Source organism: Lepidochelys kempii, chromosome 10 (assembly GCF_965140265.1).
Source record: "Lepidochelys kempii isolate rLepKem1 chromosome 10, rLepKem1.hap2, whole genome shotgun sequence".
Classification (NCBI taxonomy): Eukaryota; Metazoa; Chordata; order Testudines; family Cheloniidae; genus Lepidochelys; species Lepidochelys kempii.
This window is the reverse complement of record NC_133265.1, coordinates 5610611-5624687: the sequence shown is the minus strand read 5'-3', so window position 1 is coordinate 5624687 and position 14077 is coordinate 5610611. Positions and strand designations below refer to the sequence as shown.

General features: G+C 43.4%; 1 protein-coding gene across 2 annotated transcripts in view; it reads left to right on the top strand.

The window, feature by feature from the left end:
* LMF1 (lipase maturation factor 1) overlaps window positions 1-14077 on the top strand; it is a 349579-nt gene that overhangs the window by 22149 nt on the left and 313353 nt on the right. The gene's annotated exons all lie outside the window — the stretch shown is intronic.

Genomic DNA, 14077 nt, shown 5'->3' with positions numbered 1-14077 from the left:
GGGGCAGGAGGAAAGGATGGTTGTCCATTGCCTGTGCTCTTTAACAGTTTCTGGAGGTGTAACTACCAAATTCAGTGACTTCTCTGGCCTGCATTGTACCCTTAATCTGCAGTGTAACTTTATGGGATGTAACAGGTTTCAGAGTAGCAGCCGTGTTAGTTTGTATCTGCAAAAAGAACAGGAGAACTCATGGCACCTTAGAGACTAACAAATTTATTTGAGCATAAGCTTTCGTGGGCTGCAGCCCACTTCATCAGATGCATGGAATGGAACATATAGTAAGAAGATATATATACATACAGAGAACATAAAAAGGTGGAAGTTGCCATACCAACTCTAAGAGGCTAATTAATTAAGATGAGCTATTGTCAGCAGGAGAAAAAAAAACTTTTGTAGCCATAAAAATGTTGGCATAGTGTGGGGCCATGCGGGTACCCATAGCAGTGCCGCTGACTTGAAAGTATACATTGTCCCCAAATATGAAATAGTTGTGGGTGAGGACAAAGTTGAGCCTCCAAGTTTGCCGTGACATTATTGGGGATACTGTTCCTGATAGCTTGTAGTCCATCTCTATGTGGAACGTAGGTGTAGAGGGCTTCTACATCCATAGTGGCCAGGATAAATGGACAGAAATCTGACATCAGGAATCATAACATTCAAAAACCAGTAGGAGAATACTTCAACCTCTCTGATCACTCAGTAACAGACTTAAAGGTGGCAATTTTGCAACAGAAAAGCTTCAAAAACAGACTCCAAAGAGAAACTGCTGAGCTGGAATTAATTTGCGAACTAGATACCATTAACTTGGGCTTGATTAGAGACTGGGAGTGGCTGGGTCATTACACAAATTGAATCTATTTCCCCATGTTAAGTATCCTCACAGCTTCTTGTCAGCTGTCTGAAATGGGCCATCTTGATTATCACTACAAAAGTTTTTTTTCTCCTGCTGATAATAGCTCATCTTAATTAATTAGCCTCTTAGAGTTGGTATGGCAACTTCCACCTTTTCATGTTCTCTGTATGTGTATATATATCGTCTTACTTTATGTTCCATTCTATGCATCTGATGAAGTGGGCTGTAGCCCACGAAAGCTTATGCTCAAATAAATTTGTTAGTCTCTAAGGTGCCACAAGTACTCCTGTTTTTTATGGGATGTACTCATTAAAATAGTGCTGGATAAAATTACAGTGTTAGTAAAAGTTGAGAAAGCACAACAGATCTTGCCAGTCACCCTGAGGAATGATAGTCACCCTGATAAAGCTAAAAACTGTAACCGGTAGTGACCATGGTATAGCCACAGGGTATGACACATCTACCCTAACACTGAGCAGTATTTTGTGTACATGCCTTTTTCTTTCTTCCTGTAGCTTGCTCCCAAAATGCGTGTGCCTAATTCCTTACCTGAGCCAATTTGTCCAGACCTGTCTGTGATTGCACAGCTCTTCTATTTAAAGAAAGTGAAAAAAATGGCAGATGTTAAATATCATCCCACTCAGCTTTAGCCCACTTGAGAACCCCTCCACCACTCTGTGTGCAGTAGGGAAATTTTAGTAATTAGGGGATCCCCCTAATGAGTTAAGTGTACTTCATTCAGCTCTGCAATTATGAGAAATCCAGAATAAGGCCACAGTGGCATGACAAGGGGTTTCAAGGGGTATCCTTCCATTGCTTCAACTCCAGAGCTAGTTTGAAAACCGCTCTGCTCATCTCTAGGCACCTGTACGTCCCTGCTGGCTGTTAGCTTTTTCAGAAGGACTTGAAATGCCACCTGGTCCCCATTCGTGGCAGCCGTGGGAATGTATGTAATTGTATCCGCTAAAGCCAGATAGTGTATTTAACTCCCTTGTGACTCCTTTTGCTCATCTGTAAAAAGTGCATCATAATTACAGCGGCAGAGTTTGGGGGTTGGAAGCTGAGGCTGAGATTCCTCAAAGTCCTGGGGTGCTTGGTTTTGATTTGGCCTGTTAGGAGAGGAAGGGTCTAGAGAGAAGCTTGAGATCCAAATCCCAGTTTCCTGCGGATTGGATGGGTTTTCAGGTGTGGTGCTGGTCCCTCACTAAAGTTACTCCATCCCCACGAGGAGCGTCATGAGGCATACTTCATTAACGTCTGTGAGGCGGGCAGGAGCACTGGGCTAAGGCGCCATGTGAACGGCAGCCTCTTAACCTTGTATTGATTTATAAGAATGAACCTGTTTGGCTTGTTCCATCTCGTGCAGCTACCCAGTCATGCTTGCTCCTCAAGCCCCTTGCTCCGAGCCACTTCCACCACTAATAAGCGTGCTCAGAGGAGAGGTGTGACCTCTTCTTGGCAGGCGTTAGACGTGTAGCAGTCTCGCTGAGCAGCTAACTTTCTGCCAGAAATAAATCCTGCCACAATCTGTGTCAGTGTAACTGCTGCTGAGGGGCTACCGTTGGGGTTTTCTAAGTCTTTAAAGGCAAGGGAGGGTGATGATGTGTGTGGGCGGGGGAGGCGGGGACTTTTCCCCCCAGTAATGGATGGAGCCGCAACTGCTACCCAGCAGACCTTATCCAAATGTCCCTTCCTGAGTGGGTGTATGGCTCGGGAGTTCATGGCCAAGCTTTAGGTCCCTTTGTAACTCGGAAGACCGTGAATCATCTCACGGGAATGTGAGCCAAGCCCAAAGTTTGCATTCTGTGGATGCTGTGGTTTGAAGGAATTGCCTCCTGATTTTTGAGATAGGATTGTACTTCGCTTTGTTTTGCTAGTTCATTTGGAGCTTGTAAGTTACCCTGTCGTACACAGGTAATTTATGGCCTCTGGTAGCAGGTTCTGAGTTGAATGGGGGGTGGGAAGGAAAATAGGTGTTGCTCAGTTTCCTCTCAGCTTAGTTGTGGCATGAAATATATTAACCAGGAAATTGGGCTCAGGTTGTAGAGGGGTGTAGAAATCAAAGTGACCCAGTGCTACAGTTCATTCAACCATGGTTACATTTTTCATTAGGTCCTCTGCAATGGGTCACTGCGTGGCCAAGACCATATTATCATTGTGCATACACTGTGACTTTCAGTTCCACTGGGAAGTAGATGCCGGGTGCCTGGGTGCTTACAATGCAAAAGATGCCTGGGGAGGGGGGAATGAATTGATTTTCCCTCACACACACACACACCCCCCCCCCCCCGACGTGAAGAATTCTTGGGATGCACTCGATAGACCTGTGCCTTCTGAAATTAAATGGATTTTGCCTTTGACCTCAGGGGGAGCAGGAGAAAGCCTTAAAATGGCAGGTAGCCGATTGTATTAGCTCTATTTACAAATAAATAACGTGTTCACTTTTTGTAGACGGTTGCAAAGTCACCATTGCTTCTTGTGGCCCTTTGTGACTTGGGTGGGCCCTGCAGGGGCCCTGCCTTAGTTTTCCCGCTTGGGCTTGGCCCTTCAGCTAAGCCATTAACAAAGCCCACTCCTTCAGGGGGGGACAACTCCAAACCCAACTCTAAACACAGAGTCTGTGCCCCAGTCTCTCGTTGCTGAGGGGCCTCTTCCCTCCTCTGATTCAAGTCTTTTCTGCCCACCCTTTGGGCTCAGCTTTGCCCTTCGCCGGCTTCTTTTTGTCTCTCCCCTCAGCCTCTCCTGGGCTCCTTCAGATTGCTCTCTCCTGAGCCACCCCACCCAGGCCTTCCTGCCTGGAGTCTTCCACGGACCTTTGTCTGCCGTATGCTCTCACTCTGCTGCTGGGCTTCCTTCCTCTGATGCCAACCCTGCACAGTTGGGGTGGCGTGGGGCTAGTGGATCTGGGTTGGCTGTCCCTTAGTGGGGCAGGATTCTCTGTTTCACAGACAAATAGTTAAATTCAGGGATTAGTTTAGGGTGACTAGGTGTGTGAGAGGCACTGGCATCTTTTCATGTCTGAGGTGGCCTCCTGTCATGTATTGGGCAGAGTGCAGTGCAGTCCCAGGCAAGTCATGTTTGGTTATACGCATACAGTGTTCCTTGTTTCTGTGCCAGCATTACTTGTGTGCCGCAGAAATATGGTTTCTTAACCAGGTTTTTTTTAAACTAAATAATTCAGAAATAAACAACCATGAAACTGCGGTTATAGACAGTTATTTGAAATAGAGAGAGGAACCTCACAGCAAGTCCCTGCATGGATAATTTTTGTGTCCCCCCCCCCCCCTTGTTTTAGGTAATGCGTCCCACCCTTGGGGCTTGGGAGGTTGATGAGATGCTTTGGGGGTGAATCCAGAGATTCTGAGTAGGACCCTTCCATGATTCTTCTCCCAAGATTTATGTTACCAGGCCCCCAGTCGGAATTACGTGATAATTTCTCAAAGAAGCTTTTCTGGGTACCAAGAAACAGATTATTCCATAATTGCCCATTATGGTATTTCTAAAGCATCTGGTACTGACTGTTATCAGAGACAGGATACTGGGCTAAGACAGGCCAGAAGTCTGATCCGGTCTATCAACTCCTTTGAGATTGCTGATTGGGAAGCCATTTCAAGGGAGATATGGGATTTTAAAGAGAGATACAATTTGCTGCTTCTTTATGCCAGCAAGGGACAATTTATTCTTTTTATGTCCTTTTTAAAAAAAAATTTTAATTTTAAATGTGTGTATTTGTTTTGGGCTGTAGTCTTCAGATATCTGACGCTGTTGACTGAGGGTGACTCTTTCAACTGCCGTCCAGCTGGCTTGAGCTCTGTAGAGAGAGGAAGCTTCGGTAGAGTAACTGTCTCTTTGAAAAGCAGGAAGGCATCAGCTGCATGCACTAGGTATATTAGACTTCCACTTCTTTGAAATACAGTGGCTGGAGAATAGTGTTCTGTTCCAGGGGAACCCTGAACTTTGCTATGACAACACCATGGAGAAAGAGTTAAAGGCCTTTGCCTACTGTATAAAAAATTATCATAGTTTGGTAGAAATGGCTGATACCAAATGAGGAGGAGAGGGCCAGACTGGTGGTTCAGGAAGTTGGTAATAGCAATAGGAAATAGAGTCCATCCTTGTGGGGTGCACAGCTGTCCAATGCCGGTGATGGCCTTTGAAAATGGTGGGTGGCTTGTGTGATATGAATTGATGGGTCTCAATCCGGTTCCTAGAGGATGGCCTATGTTGTCAGACAACGGGTGAACCTGTTGGCGGTCTAGGCAGAGACCAAGGAATGACTATGCTGTTGAGACTTGGCTTCCCTCTGGGCTCTACAGGTGGTCTATCTGGGATAGAGTTCAGGCCCATGGTGTGTGGGAGAAGCTTGTACTGTCAGTAGCTGGGCTGGGCTGTCCTGTGGATGCCCAGTGGGAACAGAGTGCCAGGGCTCTGAATCTGGCATGTTACCGGCACTGCTTGAAATTAATCTCTGTCCAGGTTCACATGCAACATGTAAAACGTATATGAATTAAATGAGACTGTAGATGTCGGGTTTAAGACTTAATCTAATTTTTGGCTTCTATTACTTCCTGGAACTCTGCCACTATTCTAGTCTCAGCCTGAAGCTACTGGCACTGCTGCTTACGTTTGATGCCTCTGCTCACTGTTGGGTAAGCTGGCTGTGATTGGATTCCCAGGTCAGGATAAGGATTACTTTAATGAAATTTGTGGATTTTAAAAGCACACATTGACCTGAAACTAAATACTTAACTTTGTCAGCATGCTGCTGACGATACTTGTGGACCTTCTCTGATACAACACACTTTGGGTGTTTAGTTCCCAAATCTAGTATTCACAGAAACCAATGTGTTAATTTCAGTGGTCATCAAATGTAGGATCAAGAATGCATCCTGGCTATATTTAAAAATGGATCCTGATATGGTACCTTTATAATTATAGTCACTTTGGTAACTTTGCACCTAGGTGATGTGTAGATGCTACTGTTACCCTGGAGTAATTCACTAGTATAACTGGGTGTGTTGGGACTGTGCATGGTAGGAGCGTGGGTTGCTCTCGTATCCAACGCTCAAAGAGCCTGTGCTCTTAAAAGCACTTTTTTTGGTCTCTCTGTTTGTTTTTTCCTCCCGGCATGCTTTGCATTCATCCTTTGAAATGGAATGAGGCTGATCAGAATCTAAAAAACCACCAATGAAATGCAGGATGAAGTAGTTGACTTATGAGTTGGTTGGAGAGCCCCATGTTGAGTGTTAGTAGTATCCCTCATTGTCTTTAATAGTACAGCGTATCCCTGGTTTCAGGGGTATGCTGCACAGTTAGTTCTTGTTTGGAAAAAAATAAAAAGCTAAAGAATCCGAAAAAGTAAGTGCGTGCGTGTGTGCGTGCATGGAAACCCCTCAATGTTTTCGTTCTTTTCTTTGTGGCCTCCATGGGTCCCAGCTGTCTACATTCCATCAAATGAAGAATACTGCTGCCCATATTCATTATGTTGGTAAATAATGAGAAGGACTGGTCACTAATACAGAGCGATCTGGATCACTTGCTAAGCTGGGTGCAGGACTCTAAAAAAGACGTGTGTGTGTGTCACAGTGGGTATTCAACTGAACATTATTAATTCTCAGTACTATACTGTGTCTGCAAGAGCTAACGTGCTCTTTGCCGTATAAACACAGGAATATCGAGTAGGGGTAGGGAGGTTGTATCACCTCTGTATTTGGGCACTGGTGTTTACCAGCAGCGCTGGAATATTTATGTGTAGTTCTGGTGTCCATACTTCAAGAAGGATGTTGAAATATTGGAGAGAGGGTTCAGAGAATGATTAAAGGTTTGGAAACCATGCCGTGTAGTGAGAGACTCAAAGAGATCAATCTGTCTGTCAAAGAGAAGGTTGGGGTGTGACTTGATCACAGTCATAGAAATTTGATTAGATGGCTCCTCAGTTTATTAGACAAAGGTATAACAAGATCCAATGGCTAGAAGTTGAAGCTAGACAAATTCAGACTAGAAATAAGGGGCAAATTTCTAACAGTGAAGTATTTAACCATGGGAACATCTTACCAAGAATTGTAGTAGATTCTCCGTTACTGGACATTTTAAAATCAACACTGGACATTTTTGTAAAAGATCTGCTCTAGCTGGGCCATAGCTATTCGGCTTAAAGAAGGAACTAATTTAGGGAAGACCTATGGACTGTGCTGTGCAGGAGGTTGGACTAAGTGATCACAGTGGTGCCTTCTGGCCTTAAAATCTATGAATCTTGCACACTCTAGACCTATAGAGTCACAGATCTGATGCAGAGTCTGTGTATATTTGGAGTCTGGAGTTGGGGGAGTTGTTTAAATCCAGTTCGCTCTTTGGCTGATTTCTGAGCCATGTGGAGAGGCTCACAGGACATTCATTTTCATCCTGCGTCAGGTGGGAGGATCCTGGATGTCCACTGAAGGATCAAGGTGATAAAAAGAAAGGAAAAACAAATGGGAGAACACAAAGGGCTTCATGTATAGAATTCTGATGAGTCTCCCCGAGTGAAAAGTGAGCCCTGATCATTTTGTGAGCCTCCCAGCCCTTAATGGGATACAGTCTAGAATTGTCAGTCCATCTGCCAGAAGATACAAGACTGATTAAAGTCCTGCATAGGTCAAGTGTTTTTTAATGAGACTTAAAAACCACAAAACGCTCATGACAAAAAAGCCTTTCTTCTTTTTCTGTTATGAAGGCCCTTCAAAGAATGGCAATTTTAACTGCAGTTAAATTACATGCCCCTGAGACATGCTTTTATGACCTGCATTATTACTGTCCTTGTAACTAGGCCCTAATGCTAAATCAAAAGCTGTTAATATTACGCCTAATCAGCTAATGATGACAATACATTGGGTATCTGGGCCGAGGACTAAAGGAGTCACGTCCTCTTCACCTAAACCCTGGCTAAATATTACAGCATCTGCATCTACTTGGAAACCATCTGGCATAGTGGCTCCAAAGGGCATGTGAGTATGAATCAAATTGTATTTAGTCTACTAACAACCTCAGGGGTTTGTACGGTAGTACAGTGCAGCTCAGTTTCACGCTCTCTTGTGGAAAAAGGTGTGCCTGGTCTTATGCTATCCCAAGTCTTTGTTAGCGGTCGCTCCATCAATATTTCCACAGGGGAGGAAGACACTGAAAAGAACGTTGTAGTTACGCAGTGTGGTAACATTTTGTTGATTGGCTTGGAGAACATACTCCCCGGAGTTCATATAACTCCACTAAAATCTCAGTTTCTCAAGACCAAAAAAAAAAAAAAGGAATAGAATTTGGAATGCCCTATAGCTGTTATGGCAAGTATCTTACTAACTGTATCCCAGTATTAGACAAAACACTTATCTTCTCTCTCTCTTAGCTATCATTTTAATTTTGTAAGCGACACAGGTAGAGGAGAGAGAGAGAGAGAGAGAGAAAGTGGTTTTGAGAAAAGATCTAAAAATATACGGCGAATAAATGAGGAAGCACAGAGCGATGGATAGGAGGCCAGTGCTAGATTAGTTTAAGGGCCTGTTTACATGGGTAAAAAGTATTCCAGAATAGCTCCCCATGTGGATGCTGTTTGGAATAAAAGTGATTTTATTCTAGAATGTTTGGAAACAAACTAATTATTGTGGAATAAAAGTGACTTTTATTCCAGACTAGCATGTGTACGCGGGGGGAGCTATTCTGGAACAGCAACTGAAAAGTCACTTATTCCACAATACCTATTCTGGTCAATATATCCACATAGATGAGCTTTAATGGAGGTAGCCGGGAAAGGGGCCATGAGAGAGAAGATTTCATAAGGTGTGCTGCAGCAAGTTCAGGGAGGTTCTTAAAACAGCAAGGGCAAGTTTGAACTAGACCTTGGGGGGGAAAAATGGGGAACTAGTACTGATTATTATAGATTAATACTGGGGATGGAGGCGGCAGGGAGGAAGGTGCCATCTGTGTCATCTGGAAATCAGTGATGATTTTGTTTTCTTCCAGATCATTGATAAAAGTTTTAAATAGTGTAGAGCAGATATCTGTGGGACCCCTTTAGAAACACACCCGCTCAATGAGGATTCCCTGCTTACGGCTACATTTTGAGACTTATCATTTAGCCAGCTTTTAATCCATTTAATGTGTGCCATGTTGATTTCTGTGTCGTTTTAGTTTCTTAATCAAAATGTTGTGTGGTACCAAGCCAAATGCCTTATTACATCTATGTCTATTACATCATCACTATTGCCTGTATCAAGCAAACTTGTCACCTCATAAAACAAAATATCAAGTTAGACCAAGATCAAGTTAGACTTAATGGTGAAATCCTAGCGGATCTTAAACATAAAAAAGAAGCTTACAAGAAGTGGAAGGTTGGACATATGACCAGGGAAGAGTATAAAAATATTGCTCGGGCATGTAGGAATGTTATCAGGAGGGCCAAATCGCACCTGGAGCTGCAGCTAGCCAGAGATGTCAAGAGTAACAAGAAGGGTTTCTTCAGGTATGTTGGCAACAAGAAGAAAGCCAAGGAATGTGTGGGCCCCTTACTGAATGAGGGAGGCAACCTAGTGACAGAGGATGTGGAAAAAGCTAATGTACTCAATGCTTTTTTTGCCTCTGTTTTCACTAACAAGGTCAGCTCCCAGACTGCTGCGCTGGGCATCACAAAATGCGGAAGAGATGGCCAGCCCTCTGTGGAGATAGAGGCGGTTAGGGACTATTTAGAAAAGCTGGACGTGCACAAGTCCATGGGGCCGGACGAGTTGCATCCGAGAGTGCTGAAGGAATTGGCGGCTGTGATTGCAGAGCCACTGGCCATTATCTTTGAAAACTCGTGGCGAACCGGGGAAGTCCCGGATGACTGGAAAAAGGCTAATGTAGTGCCAATCTTTAAAAAAGGGAAGAAAGAAGATCCTGGGAACTACAGGCCAGTCAGCCTCACCTCAGTCCCTGGAAAAATCATGGAGCAGGTCCTCAAAGAATCAATCCTGAAGCACTTGCATGAGAGGAAAGTGATCAGGAACAGCCAGCATGGATTCACCAAGGGAAGGTCATGCCTGACTAATCTAATCGCCTTTTATGATGAGATTACTGGTTCTGTGGATGAAGGGAAAGCAGTGGATGTATTGTTTCTTGACTTTAGCAAAGCTTTTGACACGGTCTCCCATAGTATTCTTGTCAGCAAGTTAAGGAAGTATGGGCTGGATGAATGCACCATAAGGTGGGTAGAAAGCTGGCTAAATTGTCGGGCTCAACGGGTAGTGATCAATGGCTCCATGTCTAGTTGGCAGCCGGTATCAAGTGGAGTGCCCCAGGGGTCGGTCCTGGGGCCGGTTTTATTCAATATCTTCATAAATGATCTGGAGGATGGTGTGGATTGCACTCTCAGCAAATTTGCGGATGATACTAAACTGGGAGGAGTGGTAGATACGCTGGAGGGGAGGGATAGGATACAGAAGGACCTAGACCAATTGGAAGATTGGGCCAAAAGGAATCTGATGAGGTTCAATAAGGATAAGTGCAGGGTCCTGCACTTAGGACGGAAGAACCCAATGCACAGCTACAGACTAGGGACCGAATGGCTAGGCAGCAGTTCTGCAGAAAAGGACCTAGGGGTGACAGTGGACGAGAAGCTGGATATGAGTCAGCAGTGTGCCCTTGTTGCCAAGAAGGCCAATGGCATTTTGGGATGTATAAGTAGGGGCATAGCGAGCAGATCGAGGGACGTGATCGTTCCCCTCTATTCGACATTGGTGAGGCCTCATCTGGAGTACTGTGTCCAGTTTTGGGCCCCACACTTCAAGAAGGATGTGGATAAATTGGAGAGAGTCCAGCGAAGGGCAACAAAAATGATTAGGGGACTGGAACACATGAGTTATGAGGAGAGGCTGAGGGAGCTGGGATTGTTTAGCCTGCAGAAGAGAAGAATGAGGGGGGATTTGATAGCTGCTTTCAACTACCTGAAAGGGGGTTCCAAAGAGGATGGCTCTAGACTGTTCTCAATGGTAGCAGATGACAGAACGAGGAGTAATGGTCTCAAGTTGCAGTGGGGGAGGTTTAGATTGGATATTAGGAAAAACTTTTTCACTAAGAGGGTGGTGAAACACTGGAATGCGTTACCTAGGGAGGTGGTAGAATCTCCTTCCTTAGAGGTTTTTAAGGTCAGGCTTGACAAAGCCCTGGCTGGGATGATTTAACTGGGAATTGGTCCTGCTTTGAGCAGGGGGTTGGACTAGATGACCTTCTGGGGTCCCTTCCAACCCTGATATTCTATGATTCTATGATTCTATGACCAGGTCTGTTTTCCATAAAGCAATTTTGCCTGGGATCTGACATACCTATAGTACCCGGGTTATTCCATGTACCTGTTCGTGCTGAGAAATGCCTCTACGTCTCTGCTTGGCATTGCAGAGCAATAACCAGCAATGGGCCGCTTGATGAACCTTTGTTACACCTGTGGGATCTCCATAAATGAGGCTTTATAGTAATTGGGACACCACCCTTTTAACAGAAACTCTGACCAATCCAAACTGTTTCTGTGTAAATGACAGTGTTCCTGTTTGTACATACAGTATTCCATTTGTGAAGATTAATTACACTTTTTCCCTTTTACTATCTGGAGGGGATGAATTGCAGACACAGATTTTGTGCTAACGTTACCTTTTCATGTTTGTCTGCTATGGGATACAACATCTGAAGATTTTATTAAACAGGTGTGATACTCTGTCAAGTGTGCTCTTAATTAATACAACAGCTCCATTTATTTGCCTCAGAGCTTATTCTGAATAAAATAAAAATGTAAATGTAATAAGCAAGCCAATGTGCTATAGAGTTGAGAGTGAGATAAATCAAGATGAGACTTCAGCACTGTTTAGGATTATAAAACTGAATGATTAGATTATTTTATCTTGTCTCTTTGATCAGGTAGTGGGAACGAGACCTCCTTTGTATTGGAGATCAAAACCAAACATGAGCAAAATTAAAAGGATGTGCAGAAAAATGTAGCTTCTCTTCTCAGTCGTTGACTCCTGGGGAAAATGAAGTTTCCAGTTACAACTGTGGTCATACAGTCTTCGAACGTGAGGTCTGCAGCTGCATCATTAAACACAGTAGCACCATCTCTAAATTAATCCGGGTTTCTGCTGTACGCTCTGAGACAGGGATGGAGAGAATTAAAGGAAGGCTGAGGGAGGGGTTGAAAACTGTTCTTTTAAATGTGACTTCTTGACAGAGTCTGTTAGGAGAAGGAGACTGTGTGTTTGGTTGAAAACTGAAACAAAAAAAGGAATGCATTTTAGGTGAAAGCAGAGAAATGGCGTTGTACAAAGTGTGAAACAATACTGTGGATTTTTATATTTCCTTTCATTTGAGGATCTCAGAGTTCTGCAAGGCATAAAACATAGCCTCTTAACATTCCCTAAATATTATGCCCCTGTTTATTCGATCAATGGGAAGCCTGAGGCACTGAGGGCAAATCTTCATGGTGCCGCTCAGAAAGTTGGTAAATTAATTAAAGATGTGAAGTCAAAGTGCATTAATCCCCTGTGTGGATGCTCATTCAGAAGTGAAGTGGCCTTCGTTCACTGTTGCTTAACCCTTTCCTGCGTGTTCCCCATGTAGACAAGTCCTGAGAGTTCGTGAGCCATGCAGGAAATCAATGGTAGAAGTGGGAAAAGAATCCTCACACCTTGACTCTTATGCACTGACCATCTTTTACATTCGGGAAGACACTTTCACTGCAGAGGTGGGAGGTGTGTGTTTGTCCAATGACTTGTTTTGAACTTGGACAAAACATTTCATCCACCTGTGCCTCAATTTACCCTTTTGCCAAGTGGAGGTAAGAATGCTTACCTGTCTCACAGGAGCACTGGGCACCTTCATATTAGTAAAGCACTTTTGGGCCCTCATAAAAAAATACTCAAGAAATGCAGATGATTAATACGGTGTGTAACTTTTGTATGTGCTTTTACAAAGTGTTCTTGCCGAGGGATTTTGCTGAATTTAAAGTTTAATTAAAAGCAACATGTTATTTTGACAACTGTATTTGAAATTATTTGAATCTTGTTAGGGGCCTTAAATTTTTTTAAGTAAGCTTTATTACAGCTTGGCTCTGTCTGTTTTTCTAGCTCTCAAAAGTATCCCAACAACAACAACAACAAAAGTTGAATCTTATTCTTTTATCTGCTCTTTGCTTTGGCAATACACCTCAGGAATTTCTTTGTTATTAAGGATTGCTGCTTGACATCCCCCTTTCTCCTCTCCCCTAAAAAAAAAAAAAAAGGATTATCTCTAGAAACTTAAACCGAAAGTTAAAGGATCTCAGGGGGTCATCCTTCCTGTAGAGGAAGCTGGTTTTGGCACTTCCTACTCATACAGAAAAGAGCGAGCATATCAGTTTCAAAGAATGTTGTGAGCACTTGGTATGACATACTAATGAAACAAAGATTATTACCATGTGACGCTATTGCTTCGCAATACAATTGGGAGCTAATGATACTAATGAAAAACATGTTTGCATTTGAAAGATAAAAATGTAACGACGGCTGATGTCAGTCCTGAATCATTTAATATTTTCCCCAAAATGTCAAGTTTTCCCCTCCCCACTCCTGTCATTTTGGTATAATCAACCGTCCTTTAAAAAGGGAGGGTTGCTTATTTATATGTTTGCACAGCACAGTGGGACTTCAATCCTGATAGGTGCTGGTGCCCTACGACAAAAAGATAATCCCATGGATGCCTTTGAATTTTAGATCTTTAAGTGTTGGGAATTTCTAAGTAAAGAGAATGATTCCCCCCTCCCTTTGTTTTGTTTTGAGGCAGTAAGTAACATTTAATAGAATAAGAAGACTAGGCAATTAGCTGTTTGTAAATAATGTAAGTTGCGATTTTCAAAAGTTCCTAAAGGGTTAGGAACCCAACTTCTATTAAAAGTCAATGGGATTTAGGCACCCAGCACCCTTCAGATCCTTCGAAAATCCCTGTTTATTCGATGATGGTGAAATGGTTTGAAAAAAACAGGTAGAAGTGACATTTATGAATGGGGCAAATTCGTCCATAGTGTGAGCTAGTCTGTGAAGTTGGACCAGATTTGCTCAGGACTGAAAGAGCTTTTGTTGGTAGGAGAAGAGTTCTCAAATGTCATGCTGTATGGTGAAAACTGTTGGTCGCAGGGATCAAAGAGAATTTCATTCCCCCCACCTCCTTTTTTTTTATTTTTTGCAGTTATCAAGGAGCCTT